The sequence below is a fragment of the Pelodiscus sinensis genome, chromosome 2 (genome assembly GCF_049634645.1).
Source record: "Pelodiscus sinensis isolate JC-2024 chromosome 2, ASM4963464v1, whole genome shotgun sequence".
Classification (NCBI taxonomy): Eukaryota; Metazoa; Chordata; order Testudines; family Trionychidae; genus Pelodiscus; species Pelodiscus sinensis.
The window spans coordinates 256022917-256039746 of NC_134712.1; positions in this window are offsets into that span (position 1 = coordinate 256022917).

Here is a 16830-nt window from a genome sequence, read left to right on the forward strand (position 1 = left end):
TTATCAATAAACTAGGGAAATACAACCTAAATGGGACTACTATAAGGTGGCTCTATAAGTGGCTGGATAACCATTCCCATGGAGCAGTCGTAAAGGCGGTCCCTAAGTTACGAATGCAACCCGCACTTACGAACAGTTGGGATCCGAGTTACGAACAGTTCGAGTTACAGACCAAGTGTTGGTTCATAACTCGGAGAGCGGCGGTACATGCAAATTTATATGCATATATATTCAAATAGCTTCTTTCACACTGACAGGCATGAATACAAAGATTTAGGCAAGACTACACAACATGTAGGTCCCATTTAAGTCAATTCTGCTGATATTAACAAAATGCAATAGTTACCGATTTCCACGCAGAGGACAACACTTTGAATGAGCAACGACAGTTGAGGAATTTAACTACGAAAATGCATCTCAACAGAAGTCCATTATACTGACTCCTTTTTTGTTTTGGCTCCCACCCATGGGCCGCATATTGAACCCCGCGGAAACCCAAACCGCAATGCAGGCCACAAACAAACAGGCCCTGTGGTTCATGGGCTGCATGTTGAGTAGCCTTGGTCTAGGCAGTGTTTGGTCCTGCCGTGAGGGCAGGGGACTGGACTCTGATGTCATTTACATGGGCTCTGATGTCACTTATGTTGGAAATAATCCAGGACACTCTGGATGGAGGTGAAAACAGGCGGAGGATTTATTATACACCAACTGATGGAGTGACATGCAGGAGTTACCCTGGTGAACACTGGTTAATTAACACAATACAATATGTTACCTTTGTTTGGGCTTTAAGTGGTAAGCCCCAGTGGGAGTCCGTAGGTCCAACTTCAGTGGCCTGATGTTAGTGTTTAGCTTCTTTCCCACAATATTCCATACAAACTTTAACTCAGAGGACTGTGTATTCTTTGTCCTCCTAGTGTTCATGTGTTACAATAAACAAAATAATTATGTGTGATTGAGAGGAGGCCCAAGGCCGTGTACTCCCCATTGCTATTAGTGTGTATTTGTTCTATGTATGTGACTTGAAGGAGGTTACGTTGACTAGAGTCACTGTTTCTCTTATAGCACCAAGCATGGTTCTCAGATGTTTAATTGATAACCCATGGAATTCCATCATTCTTGAGGCCTTTTAAGGCATCAGGCACCAATGAGTAGCAGGGCAAGTAGCTGTTATTGCAATGGTGGGTGAGGTTACTAGTTTCCTCGTTGTTGTGGGCATCTTTACTTAAATATGCTGATGTCCCTCTTGCCCGTGTTGTTTTTTACAGATTTCTTATTATCTCTGGCCAAATCACTTTATGGTTGGTGTGCAAATTTGCAGAAGCTGAATATTTTATTTGTGTGGCCATTAAAGCAAAACCAATCTGATGGGGAAGGGGGCTGGTACCCGTCTCCCATCCTTCGGTTCACGTGATGCACTCCTTGCTTCCTTCCAGTTCCTTTTTTTGTTCACCTGTGGAGACATTGTTAACATTCTCCTAGCCTAAACAATTACCAAACTATTATCCTTTCCCTGAATTTTAAAGTTGCCAATTCACTAAGTTTAGAGTTGCCAATTGATTGGGTCCAATTATTACTTTTGTTGGTTTAAATTCATGCTTCTGCTTTACTCAAATTATCCTTTCATTAAAACAATATCCTACACACAACAATATTTGCAATACGTATTACAATTAAGACACACAAGACAAACTTGGACAGAACACGAACTTATTTTGTCATGACACAGAACCATGGTTTTGTGTTGTTGTTTGTTGTTTTTCTTCAGCTGGCACCAGCGCTTTCTGATGATCTGAAAGACAAGAAAACATTTCTACCCCCGTCGGGGTGGCCCATTCTAATTTAAAATACTGCCTAAGATCCGCTAGGGTAACCGGTTACAACTAGTTCCTTACCACTTCCATGGGCGAGTGAGCTGCAATTTTCCGAGAACAAGGGCACTTCATCGGTACTCGTGACCTTCCACTCCCTTGAATTACCTCTGAGTTGCTAGCCCTCCCCAACAGTGGCATGCCTCAGTTTCCCTCTTGTCCTTACCACTTCCGTTAAGAGCTGTAAAAATGCTTCATGGTCTCTATTTGTTACACCATCGAGACCAGAGCAGGAGCGGAAGGCGGTCCATATTCTTTCTGCGTAGGTAGTGACTGGCTCTTCCTTCTGTTGTGTGACTAATTTCAATGCTCCCCAACTGGTGGTGCGTACCCCCAGAGCAAGGGAGAGGGCGGCTCTGAACTCTGCTAATGTTCCTTCCTGATTGTTTGCGAGATCTTGCCCGGGGTGTTCAGGGTCCGGGGTAGGCTCCTCAGCCTAGACCCCAGTTCTCCATCGGTCCTCCAGATTTTCCCACACATCCTTGGGACATTTACATTTAATCAGAATGTGTTGATCCTTTTTATGTAACCCGTGCATTTCCCCCATGCTTTCCAGTTTGTTCCAAAATTCAGTATTCTTATGGTCTCGCTTCAAATCAGGCAACTCGGCTGTAAAAGCTTGTTTCTCTAAGGATGTAAATGGGTGATACACCGAGACAGTCTCGGAGTGGAATCCTCGGACCTGTTCGCCCTGCTCATTTACATCTCGGACTCGCCGAGTCCGTGTCTTAATTGGGGCCATAAAAGTGGTTTGGCCCTTTGTAACTATCATCTGTGCTTTTTCTGGAGGATCCGGATATAATGAGGGATACAAGGGAGGTGCGGTTGTTACCCTGGGACGCAGTAACGATTAATTTAGAATTTAATATTGGACACGCTCTGACTTATATTACAGATGGTAAATGTCCCAAGTCCCAGAAGACAGGATCGCCTGAGGCCGATTGCTTGTGGCTGTATCTGTCACCGGCGTGTGGTTTTCCAAACAAAAGAAACTTCGAGTCTTAATTTGGGGCCAAACCATATACAGGCAGTCCCCGGGTTACATGGATCCGACTTACATCGGATCCCTACTTACAAACGGGGTGAGGCAACCCCGCACTAGCTGCTTCCCCCCAGCAGACCAGGGAGACGCGAAGCTAGCGCCCCCCCAGCAGACCAGGGAGATGCGGAGCGGCTTTTCTCAGCAGACACCTCATCTTGAGAATAAAGGACTGAGGGAAGTGAGGTGTGGGAGAATAAAACTGAGCTCTGGAGAAATGTTTGGCTAGAGTTTCCCCTACAGTATGTACCAGTTCCGACTTACATACAAATTCAACTTAAGAACAAACCTACAGTCCCTATCTTGTACGTAACCCGGGGACTGCCTGTATTGTAAGGTTAAAATACAGAACAATTGTAAATTTAAAATAGAGAACAGCATGTAACAACAATTTAATACCCAAATCCCAGGGAATAAAGCAGACAGTGAAGACCCCCTAGGCACAATAAGGTTGTACTTTACACACACTCTCGTGGCCTAAGGCAGAGGAGATGCTCACGACCTCAATGCCGTAGCTAATTGGAAGCCGTGGCAGAGGAACTGTGAGGAGATCCCGCGATGTCACAGGATCTGGCCTTCTAGTCGGGCAGCGGGTGAGGAATGGACTATGGATCAAAGGCCTTCCGCTCCTTGATGGTAGCCCAATGGGATGTAGCCGGTAATCCCCGGGAATTCTCCACAGGTAATAGGCAAACCCAAAATACCCCCCACACTCACACCAACCTTACACCGTCCAGTCTCACGCTATCACTCTCTCGCTCTCTCACTCATTCACCCTACCATTCATACTACAACAGAGGGACATACACAGAACCGCACGTACTGGTACCCAGGTAGGAAAAGAAAGAAAAAAGGGAACCCAACTGCCACTGAACCGGGGTATTTTTAGCTCTCTCCAGTGGGAAGATTCCCAAGGGGCTGAGTGCTCTCTTTTGCGGGTGGGGTACATAACATTCTGAACCGTGTGCTGCTATTTGGTACTGAGTGCAAAGAATTAGAATGGGGTGCAGAGCACTAGTACCATGTGCAAGTAGGGAAAAGGCGGGAACCCCCCCTTATGGCAGGCTTCCTTAGTTCGAATTAGCATTGATAGCTCGATTCACTGCCTTAGTCGGGTCAGGACAGCACTCATAGCACTACACCTTCCCATCCGCACAATCAATAAACATATAACATACAAACTGAGGTAACACGGTTGGTATGGGTGCGGGAACTGCAAGATTGGTTCCTCCCTGTTTCACATCCTCCTGGCACAGAGCTGCTGAAGTGTGTGGATTACATGGCTCACTGCTAAAAGAGGAATTATGCTTTGGGGCATTAATCTCTTCCTGCAGGGCTTTAATTTTCTTTTCCTTTAGCGTAAGGATGTTTAACACAGTTATCACTGCTTTCTTGGTCTTATCTTTTTTTTGGTTCTGACCACCACTTGTTCAAATCCTTTTCTGATACCGCTATTGGATAGCCATCCTTTTTAGTAGCAACTTGCCGGGTTTGGGCATGTTTATATTCTAAATAGTCTCGAGGGCTAACACTTGCTTCCTGTCGTGCTGCCATATTGTACTGTGAAAATTGGACTTCTCAATTCTCCCTTTGTGGTTTTGTTCACGCACACTTACACTGAAAGGCTACGTCTACACTGGCCCCTTTTCCGGAAGGGGCATGTTAATTTCACGAGTCGCAATAGGGAAATGCGCGGGGGATTTAAATATCCCCCGCGGCATTTAAATAAAAATGTCCGCCGCTTTTTTCCGGCTTTTAGAAAAGCCGGAAAAGAGCGTCTACACTGGCCCCGATCCTCCGGAAAAAAAGCCCTTTTCCGGAGGATCTTATTCCTACTTCAAAGTAGGAATAAGATCCTCCGGAAAAGGGCTTTTTTTCCGGAGGATCGGGGCCAGTGTAGACGCTCTTTTCCGGCTTTTCTAAAAGCCGGAAAAAAGCGGCGGACATTTTTATTTAAATGCCGCGGGGGATATTTAAATCCCCCGTGCATTTCCCTATTGCGATTTCAAAAATTACTATGCCCCTTCCGGAAAAGGGGCCAATGTAGACGTAGCCCAGTTGTTTAGCTCTACAAGGTAATTAACTGTTAACTGTTGACATGTAAATACTGCTCAGGAGAGAATCCAAGGTGTGGCTATGTAAATCCCATTCAGCCAGGGCTGATGGAGGGTCAGTGTTGGAATGGAATGTGGAGAATTGTATATAATTTGGGACTGTTGTGGGGGTAACTAATCATGCTACCCCTAAATGTGGGAACTGTAAAACATGCCACCAGTGCTTGCAGAAGAGACACCACCATCATGGTAAGAGGTCTCGGAAGAACAAGCCTCCTCCCTTCCAGAGTTGAGTGAACAGAGCTGGGGGAAAGGGTTAAAGGACTTGAGTCAGCCTGCTTCACACCTACCAGGTGTGAGCTATAAGAGTAGCCCAGCCTGCACCTTTCCCCCTTTGTTTTAAGGACAGACCTAAAGCAGGCTCCCTGAGGAGTCTTTTTGTTTGCTAGTCCAGTGAAAGCTGGATTCATTTGAGAGCTGAAATCACTGGTTTGGCTGAGAGTTGAAATCACTGAGCTGAAATCACTGGTTTGGCTGAGAGCCAGACCTACTGCGGCCAGTAAAGTGGCGGACGAGGAGCGGCCATCAGCGGCGTGGCGTGGAGCGGCAGCAAGCAAGGAGCGGCCCTTAGCGGCGTGGCGTGGAGCGGCGGCAGGCGAGGAGCAGCCATTAGCGGCGTGGCGTGGAGTGGCGGCAGGCGAGGAGCAGCGACCAGTGGCCTGGTGTGGAGCGGTGGCAGGTGAAGAGCAGCCATCAGCGGAGTGGCGTGGTGTGACAGCGGACGGGGAGCGGCCATTAGCGGCGTGGCATGGAGCGGCGTGGCATGGAGCGGCGGCAGGCGAGGAGCGGCTATCAGCGGCGTGGCGTGGAGCGGCAGCAGGCGAGGAGCGGCCATTAGCAGCGTGGCGTGGAGCGGCAGCAGGTGAGGAGCGGCCATTAGCGGCGTGGCATGGAGCGGCGGCAGGCGAGGAGCGGCCATTAGCGGCGTGGCGTGGAGCGGCGGCAGGCAAGGAGCAGCCATTAGCGGCATGGCGTGGAGCGGCGGCAGGCAAGGAGCAGCCATTAGCGGCGTGGCATGGAGCGGCGGCAGGCGAGGAGCGGCCATCAGCGGCGTGGCATGGAGCGGCGGCAGGCGAGGAGCGGCCATCAGCGGCGTGGCGTGGAGCGGCGGCAGGCGAGGAGCGGCCATTAGCGGCGTGGCGTGGAGCGGCGGCAGGCAAGGAGCAGCCATTAGCGGCGTGGCGTGGAGCGGCGGCAGGCAAGGAGCAGCCATTAGCGGCGTGGCATGGAGCGGCGGCAGGCGAGGAGCGGCCATCAGCGGCGTGGCATGGAGCGGCGGCAGGCGAGGAGCGGCCATCAGCGGCGTGGCATGGAGCGGCGGCAGGCGAGGAGCGGCCATCAGCGGCGTGGCGTGGAGCGGCGGCAGGCGAGGAGCGGTCATCAGCGGCGTGGCGTGGAGCGGCGGCAGGCGAGGAGCGGCGACCAGTGGCGTGGCGTGGAGCGGCGGCAGGCGAGAAGCGGCGACAGGTGCCCAGTGGAGTGTCCAGAGGTGTGGGACGAGACAGCTGGTGAAGCGTGGCAGAGTTTCGTAGAAGGTGTCCCCTATCTATCTCCCCACCCCCATTTCTACCCAGGTTGGGAGGTGAAACCCTGCGGGTGAACTTTGGGACTCTGGGTGGCACAGAGACTTGTGGGGACAGAGACTTTTGGGGAGTCGGTGGACTTCGGGCGAATCTTGGCTGGGGTGGGGACTCATGTTTGGGTTATGAACTCTGTTTGTGGTGTTTTCCCCAAGCTAATGCCGTATGAATTCTTCCTCTGTTTCATTAAATGTTCTTTTCCTACACTCAGACTCAGTGCTTGCGAGTGGGGAAGCATTGCCTCTCAGAGGCGCCCAGGGGTGCGTGAATTTCCCAGATCACTGGGTGGGGGCTCGAGCCGGTTCTTTGTGAGATTGACCCCAAGATATTGAACCCAGCCCTGGTTACTGCAAGGCCTACCCGGCAGAAGGGTTACACATATTAAATGGACGGAGAGCTGCTCCCCGGCCACCGTTAACTGTTATCTGTTCACGGCCCTCGTGTGTTGTTAACTGTGCTTACAGAATGGTGATAGAAATGTAGCCGTGTTAGTCTGGGGTAGCTGAAGCAAAATGCAGGACAATGTAGCACTTTAAAGACTAACAAGATGGTTTATTAGATGATGAGCTTTCGTGGGCCAGACACACTTCCTCAGATCAAATAGCGGAAGAAAGTAGTCACAACCATATATACCAAAGGATACAATTAAAAAAATGAACAAATATGAAAAGGACAAATCACATTGCAGAACAGGAGGGGGATGCAGGGGGGGGGGAGGAAGGAAGGTAAGTGTCTGTGAATTGACGATATTAGAATGGGTGTGTGCGGGAGGAAAAGAATATTAACCTAAGACATTTCCTAGAGAATGATGCCCGATGATCTTAACCATTTACTCTCCCCTGCCTTCGAGAGGCTGGAAATGCCTCGCTGGACTAGGTACAGATAGATCCAGAGTCAGTAAACTCTTCTAAGGGGGGGAGGAGGAAATGGATCTTGTTGAATTAGCATCTGAACTGTTGCAAGTGCAGTGCCTGGGTGGAACCAAACTGGGGCACCTCAGGAGCTTAGGGCATGAGCCTCTGCCACGGGGCTGGGAATCTTTTTTAGCTCAGGGGCTGCTGGCCCACAGAAAACTCAGTCGGGGACCACACACATGAGAGTAGCAAAAAAAAAACCCCAATCCACCCCCCTACTGAGAAGGAGAAAGACACTCCCCATGCACCCCAGAGCCTGGGGTGGGCCAGGCTAGTTGATTTTATGCACACAGAGTGGGCCCCGAGTGCTAGGAGGGAGCCCAGAGCCTCAGAGCCTGGATCCAGGCAAGCTGGTGGCTGTATCTGGGCCCTAGGTTCCCCACCCCTGCACTATCACTTGAGTGAAAAGCCAGCTGGCTCTCAGCTAAGGTTGCAGAACACTCTCCCTTTCCCTTGCACCACACCCAGTAGGTGTGTGGGTTACACAAGCCCATCCAGACCCCAGGAGGCAACACTAGTGCTGGTTTTCAACCTGCGCGGCGCCCAGCTGAAATCGCTGGAGAGTTCTGATTAAAAACAATCAAGGCAGGATCATGTTCCGAGTGTTGGTTATTTTAGCTCTGTGAGGCAGCCAGGGCCAGCTGCATCCAGCAGATGTGGGGGCGAAACGGAGGTGGTGCCTAGAAACCCCTCTTTTGCATAGGCCAGCAGGTAGGGAGTGAGTAAGTAGCACAAAGGCCGTCTCTTGTCTGGGAAGATGTTATCTGCGTTAAGCAACAGTGTCTCAACGCTTCCAAGAGCGGGCCAGGCGTGGTACAGACGTGTAATAAACAACAGACCCTGCCCGTTGGGAAGATGAAGCGTAACAGGAGGGTGGGACAAGCAGACAGGCTGGGGGAGCGGTCGTACGGTTAAGAGGTGTGGAATTTTTAGGTTCTGAAGGTACTGATCTCAAGCTGGGCTGGGCAGAGCCAGGTTCTGGGGTTCTGGGTCGTGTGTGCAAACGCGGGGTCATGCTGTAGCCGAATGGCTGAAAGTGACGTTGATGATGATGATAAGACCAGGAAAGCCGCAGTGACTGCCAGCTGCGGTTTACCTGATGGTCCCGAGCCTGCTTCTCTCTCCATTTGCACCCTTGCTAGGCCTTCTCTTCAGCGTCTTTGCTCCTGATTTACACCCAAGTAGCAGAGAGGGAAGGTCAGGCCAACTCAGCAGATTGGAGGGTGTAGGGGGAAAAACCCAGATTTTGAAGCCCGTCAGCAGAAGCTGCCAGCCTGCAGCTGCACTCCCAGAATTGCTTAACTCTCCCCCACTTCTGCTTTGAAAATGCATTGAAGTTGTTTCTGCAGCATCGTGGTGAGTCCGTGGTTTCGCAATCCAGAGCCGGTCAAATGACCCCCTCCCCCCCACACACACACACACACATGGGGTGGCCCGTCCATATAGGCGAACTAGGGTGCCAAGTTAAATGGAGCGCAGATCATTGAGGGGTTTGGAGGCGGGGGTGCCGATTGCATGGTTCGCCCAGGGCGCCCGTTGCTGGCAGCCACCCCTGCACACATACACGCTGTAAAGGGCGTAGCCAGCCTCGTGTTTCCTAACGCTTCAGAGAAAGGCTTTGTGCAAGCGCGAAAGCCGGGAACGGTGTGGAAAGAAAAGACTTTTGTAACCTGTTTACTCGGGGGTTAGCAAATCGCGGAGGGGAAGAGCCTTGAGAAGCAGCCAGAGAGTCAAGATGAAGGAAGTCGAGTGAAGAGCAGAAAACAGAAGTATTCTTTGTAGCAACCCCCAAGGGGAAGGCCTTGTCAGCTTAGGCACAGCAGAAATCTTCCCCCAAGGAGCTGACACTCTAAATCAGTGGTCTCCAACCTTTTTACACCCAAGATCACTTTTTAAGTCTCAGAACAGGCGAAGATCTACCGCCCCGCCCCTTCCTTGAAGCCCCGCCCTCTCTAGTCTCCTGTCCATCTCTTGCTATCCCCAGCCCTTATACACTCTGTTAAACAGTTTATTTTTAAATTATGCAATATATAAAATTAAAATCACATGTTTATAGTTATGAAATAAATGGTCTGTTTTTAATTCATGCTATTTAAATGTCAAATGAAGCATTTACAATGATACATTCTGTTCTCTGCTATTTTGTAAATCTAAAATCAAGTATTGATAATTCTATATTTTTTCTTCCAATAACAAAGTCTCAGTGTGACACCTGTGACTGAACAGTATCTGCCAGTGTCTTGAAGTCTGGGTTGTAGTCTGAGATTGCTAGTCGTATACAGTCCATCAGATGGGCATCTGTGATCCTGCACTCAGCCTGGAAAGCTTGCTCCACTACAGCTGGAGCTAGATGCAGCCTCTCTGGGCTGAGCACAGGGCAGCCAGCCTGGAGGGAAGAGAAGCAGCTGCCCGGCCAGCTGGCCATGGTGCTCAGCCAGGGTGCACCAAGCTTCACATGGGCAGGCGCAGAGGAGAAGCCACCGATCAGCTGGAGCGTAGGGCAGCCTCTTTAAGCTAAAAGCCACAGTCAGCTTGCTGGGGTGATTCAGCCCTCCCGACCTCCCAGCTCCCACCATTCCTCGCAGCTACTCACCTGTGCTGTTGCGTGGTGAGTAGCTGCTCCTCAAATGAGGAAATCTAACGTAAATGTACTGCGCAGGCACGCAGTTCAGAGAGGGCTCAAGAGCTACTTGTCGTACCTCAGTGTTCTCGTACCTCAGTACCTTCAGTGGTCTGGACTGTCAGTGTCAGCGTTGTCTGGTCAGGGTTGTCCTGGCGCGCTCCTGACAGGACCCCTACTCCGTTGTTAAACTCTCGGCTGCATGCGTAACAATCGGTACGCCCTTTAACTAGAGCGTTAGACCCCGTGCACTTGGGTCAACACAAGAGATCTCTGAGAGGCCCCGGAAACGACAGCTGCAGGCCAGGTTTGAAATCAATCGAGCAGGTTTATTGTCAAATGCGAAGCTCTACCAGTTGGTAACAGAGATCGGTACAATGTGACACCACTGGGCACTATGGCCCTGTCAGCCGACGGTCAGGGCAGTGAATCCCTTATGACCGGCTGAAGTTCTTTTAAATTGTGCTTGGTTCTGTTACAGCAACTGAAGGAGTCAGGTTAAAGCTTAAACAGTTACTATTTTATTGTTACAGGGTAAACTTAGCTGTTAAATGCTACTAGTGTGTTACAGATAACACAGACACTACAAAGGACAGGACAGAAATTACACTAATAAGTCACTTACAGGTACCATGAAACCCTTTGGTTCTCTGAGCTCTTATTAAATGCATGCAAAATAGACAGATAGCAGGTATATATTCTCACCCCTGCGTTCCAGACTTGGCGTGGCCAGCGTCTTTCTCTCAATCCCTTGGGAAGAAGTAGGGCGAGGTTGGGCGTCCCACAGACCTCGGGAGACAATCAATACCTGCCAGCAGGTATAGATGATTGGAGCTCAAATGGGGTGGGCTGCTGAACCTCTTTTATACCCCTTGGGTCATGTAGGCTTCTTCCTGGTTTCAAGTGGCCAATTAGGAAAAATGGCTTTGAACACCAAGTTTCCCACGAAGGGTGCAAAGCATAATTTACACCTGGGAAAAATGCAGACAATGGGCACCTCTGGTATGTGATGGGCGAAGATTCCTCTCTGGGACAGTGCAGGCGTGTCAATTACTGGTACTAGCCATCAGGGCGACGGGAGGCCCCGGGTCGTCAGCTTGCCCATTTACTGTCTGGTTTCTGTTTATGGTAGAGTCAGGGACAGGCAGCACACCTGCATTCCCAGGGCATCAAAGGCTGACTGCCTTTCTCTTGCTCTCTGGGGGGGGGAAAAACAAGATGGGGCTCGTGGAAAAACAAGATGGGGTTTTGTGTCTGGCTACAGGCCCGCGCTGACAAGGTACCAACACCGGGCAGGCCTATTGCCATAGAACAGATATTAACAGCACTTAGTCAAAGTTAAGCTACTGTGCACTCTGTAAGTTTAGGCAATGACACCTGCCGTTCAGGCGCCTAGTGCACCCCCCACCCCCCAAGGTCGGTCGGAGAGCACCCTCTGCGGTGTCCTTTTATAGACAAGTACAAACAACTTACATCATTTCTTTACGCACCAGGTTACCACCCTCTGTTGCCTAGTTACCACCCCTCACCTTATGGAAGGGGAGCTTACTTACTATCCTTCATGCTGTCAATTTCGACCCAGTCCTGAACCTAGGTCGGTCTGTGCATTAGTTTTTAGGGAGTTTTTGTATCAAGACATTTCTTATTAAGATGTTCCATTACTCCCCTTTTGCTTACAGTCTGTATCCAGTGCCTCCCTGTGTCCTTCCATGCTCGACCTAACTTACACAATCGCACAGTTATCAATAGGGCCTCTTTCTTGGCTCCTGTTACTGAACCAAAGTCTTGCTCACTAGATTGCAGGCCTGTTGCTATTTTCATGCTACAGGCCTCTGTTTAGGCCTGCTGACTCGTTACTGACCCTCAACTTACTACACTACTCTTAGAGCCTCTGAGATCTACCGAAGCGATGAGGAGTCCTGTGGCACCTTATAGACTAACTGAAGTGTAGGAGCATAAGCTTTCGTGGGCAAAGACCCACTTCGTCAGATGCATGCATCTGACGAAGTGGGTCTTTGCCCACGAAAGCTTATGCTCCTACACTTCAGTTAGTCTATAAGGTGCCACAGGACTCCTCATCGCTTCTGCAGATTCAGACTAACACGGCTACCCCTCTGATACTTGAGATCTACCGGTAGATCGCGATCTACTGGTTGGTGACCACGGCTCTAAATAGACAAGACAATGTGCAGGAGGGGAAACTGAGGCAGGGAGACATGAAATGAATTAATTAGCAGATCAGCAGCTGAGCCAGGAACAGAACCCAGCCCTCCTCCATTGGCTACCCAGCAGGCCATGCTACCTTTTGCCAGACCTCTGTAAAGTCACAGAGATGTGTGGACAGGACAGCAGTGACTGGCCATGCCTTACAGGGTCAGGCCTCCAATGTCTTGAGCCCTGCTCTCCATCTGTAATTTGCAACCCTATAGTTACCTCTCTCAGGGGCGTGGAAAAGTTACGCTCCTGAGAGACATCATTATGCCGATCTCAATCCCCAATGTGACCAGCACTTGGGCAATGGAAGAATTACTCTGTTGCCCTAGCTAACACCTCCCTTGGACACAGCTACTGCCTCTCGGAGACGTGGATTAACCCTCGGCACAGCAGTGCGAGTCTTCACTAAACTGCCGTAAGCGCCCTAGTGTAGACATAGCCTTTGAGGCTACGTCCAGACTGCAGGCTTCCTTCGGATGAAGCTCTTCCAGAAGAGATCTTCCGAAAAAACTTCTTCCGAAAGAGAGTGACCAAAGCGCATCAAAAAAGCGATCTGCTTTTTTGACAGATAGCGTCCACACTGAATGGATGCTCCCTCACATGTACGCTGTGATTGCTATGGACGCAGTGGCCACCAGGGCACCCGGGCGTTTTCCTCTTCCCTCTTCTTCCAAAAGATCTCTCTCCTCCCCGTCCACACACGCCTTTTTCCGAAAGAGCTCTTTCAGAAAAAGGCTTCTTCCTTGTAGAATGAGGATTACCAATGTCGGAAAAAAACCCTCTGTTCTTTCCATTTTCTTTCAAAAGAATGTGATTGCAGCGTGGACGTAACTCACATTTTTTTCGGAAAAAACACCGTTTTTCCAAAAAAACTCTGTCGTGTAGACATACCCTGAGTGTCTAGCAAAGGTATAAATTGCAGCTTTTCCCCTTCTTTTCTCCCCAGGACTGACCAGCCTTTTTACCTTGACTTGCCCTTGAAGTATGTGGACTCCTTACTCTAAACCAGTGATTCCCAAATTTTTCAGCATCACGCCTCCTTTTTGATTTTTGAGAAACCCTCAGGCCCCCTCCAAAAAATAGCAACAAAACTTGTTGAGAAACAAAAAAGGAACAGACCAGGGATGAAAAACAAAAATAGCAGCAAAACTTGGAGGCGATTGAGGGTGGGGGGGCTGGGTCACCTCACGGCCCCCCTGGAATTTCTTCATGCCCCCCAAGGGGTACACCCTCCAGTTTGGGAACAGGGATTTTTAAAATCCCTGGATTTTTCAACCAGCAGTCTGGCGTAAAGCCCTACCACCCTGTAACGGGGCCCAGGCATGCCTACCAGTACTGTCTGCTCACCTTCTTGGCAATAGCTTCCTTGACTGCCGAATCAAGAGCAACCTCTCAATTCTCTAGTGTCCTGCAACTCTGCAGGCGCCCAGCCTGACATATGGTCTCAGTGTCTGGGCTGGGTCTGGGGGTAGGGTCTCCCCGCCAGGCGCTGAGGCATGGCCCTGCAGAGTCTTCCCTCCAGCTGCTCGCTCACTTCCTGCTGTGAAGCTCAACCGACATATTAATGCAGGGCCAGCAGATCACAGATGGCGCCCTCAGTTATCACACGGCAGCACCCGGCCACCAAATGCTTTTCAAGGACCAGAAACTCACGCCGGAGCGAGCCTGCCTGGCGTCTCGGCTGCAGGGGCACCGTGTGTTCACGCCGCCGCCTTGGGACAGGTCTGTGCAGCTGCACATCTGGGAGGGCTCGTGAAATACCTGCTCCAAGGGTTTGCACCCCTAGTTTGTATTTCAGTGGCATTTGGCGGGCCTGGCTGAGCGCAGGGGACCCGAGGGCGCGGCACAGACGCCTCGTGAGAGAAAGGGCTGACCCCAGCGGACTTGCAATCCAGGCAGGCAAAGGGGTGGAGCTAGGGAGTAGCGTCACCCCCATTTTACAGAGGAGACCCGAGGCCCAGCGACATTAAGTGACTGACCCAAAATCACGCAGGGGCTCGGTGGCGGAGGCCAGCTCTCCTGAGAGCCAGTCCTGTGCCACAGCCACAGGGATATCTGCCCTCTTCATGGCTGCCACAGGGGTCAACCCCCTATCTCCACCCCCAGCTGGGAGGGGGCTGGTCCCAGGCTACTCCGCTTCAGCACCACCCAGGGGAAGCCGCTGCTGGGGACGAGGGGTCTATGCACCACACATTCACCGTGGCCTCGTCTGGCCGAGCGCCTAGAGCACAGACCCCAGGGGCCGGCCTGTGGGGCAAGGCACTCACGCGGGCTCCCTTGTGATCTGGGGCCTGCCCTAGTGAATGTGGGAGCCGCTGGTGCCCTCTGGGGAGAGGCAGAGCCCCTTCTCCCGCACTGACCCGGCCCCACGGAGGAGGAGAGGCCACAGGGCTTCCCGGAGTTCTGTCTCCCTGGCCCTGCGGATGGGGGGCAGCAGCGGAGTGCCCCTGGGGCTAAGCACTTGCAGGGAAGGGCGCCGGGTGGATGGAGTCTGAGCCAGCCTGGCTGTCGCTAGCCCCCGCTTTGAGGCTGCCACGGGCAGGGCCCGGCGTTCCAGCCAGGTCACAGCCGCATGGAGAAGGCCCCATGAGCTCTCCAGCTCCGGGCGGTCCTGCCTGTAGGAAAGCTGGGCACCCCCACCCCCATCGCTAGGACCCAGCCACCGCGCATGGGAGTCGCCTCTCCACCAGCACAGCTGCCCCGGGGGCTTGTCCCTTACCCACCACTGCCCCCTGCTGTCTGCCACTGGCACGCCTTGAAAGCGGCAGGGGTTGGTCCAGTACCTTCCATTTCCGCCGGTACCCGCTCGGCACCCGGCCTGGGTCTCTCTTCGGCCCAAGAGAAGCAGGGAGGGACGGGGTTGGAGCCTACGGTAATTCCTCATTTAACACGCCCTTAACACGTTTTCGCGATCGCACGATTTTTTTTTTTTTAGGGAACCTTTTTTGAATTACACGACCACCCCCGGAATAACACGATTTCCCCAGCCGGCCCGTTGCTGGCGGCTGCGCGGGGCTTCCCCCGCCTCCCTGCAAAGCGGCGGAAGATTCGCCGTTTCCTGCTGACTCCCCTTCACCGGACGCCTTGCCCCCTCTCCTCCGCCCCCAACTGCAGGCCGGTGGCTGGGTTTCCCCAGCCGGCCTGTCACCAGCGGCTGTGCGGGGCTTCCCCCGCCTCCCTGCAAAGCGGCGGAGAGTTCGCCGCTTGCTGCGCCGTTCCCCGGCGACCCCCCCCTCTCCAGTCACAGTGCGGGTCCTGGCAGACCCATCACAGGGACACACCCCCAACCCAATCCCCCTCCCTTCTCCTCCCCTTCCCTTCCCCAGAGCCAAACTCCTTCCCTCCTTGCTGTAACCCAGTCCCCTTTCTCCCCCAACCTTATGTCCCGGTCCCAATAGACACCCCCGCTTGAAACGCAACCCCCACCCTTTCCATCATTTTCAATGGGAAAATTGACCCCGTAGAACACGTTTTCACTTAACACGATCGTTTTCTGAACCAGATCTCTAGTGTTCAATGAGGAATGACTGTACTCCCCTTGCTGTGAGAGATGGCTCATGACAAATCGACCCCCTCATGCCCACCCCGCCTCCCCCGCCCCCACCCACACAGGAGCCCAAAGCAACCCCCGTGGGCTCTTTTGTGCGTGGGGGTGGGTGGGGGGATGGGGATGCCCAGTGTTTCAGGGGTGGGGAGCAGGGATGCAGCTCACAGAAATTTGGTCTCCTGAGGGAATTTCTCTTGCCTAGGTACTTATTGTGGTGAATTGAAAACTAAATCAAAATTATACACTGGCACCTGCAAGGCTCATGGGGGGCTTCTGGTCTTCCTTGCAGGCCAGGGGCTCTGATGTAGGGAGCAGCCTGCTTTGTCTCTCTCTGTGATTCACTCTAGCGTGTGAGGCACGTTACAGCTTCCCAAGGGAGTATTTTTGAGTCTTGTCTACGTTCTCTGTTAGAGAAGACCATACCCGCTCTGTGGTCCATCACTGTAAAGCAGGACTGGGGAGCCTTTGATGGGTTGGGGGCTGCTGACCCACAGAAAAATCCGCCGGGGGCCGCACACAAGTGAGAAGAAAAAAATCCACCCGACTGAGAAGGAAAAAGACCCTCCCCACATACCCCTTCCACACCAGAGCCTGGGGGGCCCGGCCTAGTAGATTACTTGTGCTCCAGCCCCAGAGTGGGGCAGCGGGGAGGTGGGAGCACCAGTGCAGGGGGAGAGGGGAGCTTGAGCCTCAGAGGCCGGATCCAGGCAAGCCGGAGGCCGCATCCAGCTCCCAGGCCTGAAGTTCCCCACCCCTGCTGTAAAATCTGCATGTCTTTCAAATGAAACTATTGGGGGGGCATTCATAACTCAAGGTGACAAAGCTAAATGAATGGCATGACTAAGGAGGGATATGACAGAGGTCTATAAAATCATGAGGGGTGTGGAGAAAGGGAATAAGGAAACGTTATTGACTTATTCCCACAGTATAA